Raw genomic sequence first — 671 nt, forward strand, 5'->3', positions numbered from 1 at the left:
CTTACAGTCTGCTAGATACTTGTCATGCGTGGTATCGTAGGAAAAACAGTTGCAATAATTCAATGCAATAATATAAGATGCTGTGAACTCAGGCGATCCCTTCTCTGGTGAAAATCCATTGACATACAGTTACAGTCATTGACATTTTACATTTACATTTATAGCTAATTCTGACAGAGCTCTATGAACCTGTTTTCTCTATTAGCACAATACTAACCAATCTCTTATTTAAATCATGTAGCTAATTTAGCTAGCTGAGCTAGCTTTACTAGACTGTTGGGTACGTACCCTAATGAAATGTCCTCTTGGCGGCCTGTTGTGGAGAAAATGGCTATCTGATGCTGAGGCCGAAAATGGTACACATGGTCCAGGGGGCAAGTGTCCAGGAGGAGGAAGACCACAGGGCCCTCCGAACCTGAAAGGAGGACCATGGGTTGGTGGGGGTCCGAACGGTGGGGGCCCGTGTGCAGGTTTACCTGGGCGGTACATGTTTGTGCTCAAGACTGCATGCAAACTCCCATATCGCCGAGAGAAGAAATTTCCAGCAAATGTGCAATTTTTCAAGCCAATTACGCGTTTACCTGTTCACAATCTGGCTGTGGCCGCCACCAAGAATACCACAGTGACACAGGAAACAATTTTCTTTCTTCTGCGTTTTTTTTTTTTTTTTT

This window comes from Morone saxatilis, unplaced genomic scaffold (genome assembly GCF_004916995.1).
Source record: "Morone saxatilis isolate NCDOM2014 unplaced genomic scaffold, NCSU_SB_2.0 Contig19, whole genome shotgun sequence".
Taxonomy (NCBI): domain Eukaryota; kingdom Metazoa; phylum Chordata; class Actinopteri; family Moronidae; genus Morone; species Morone saxatilis.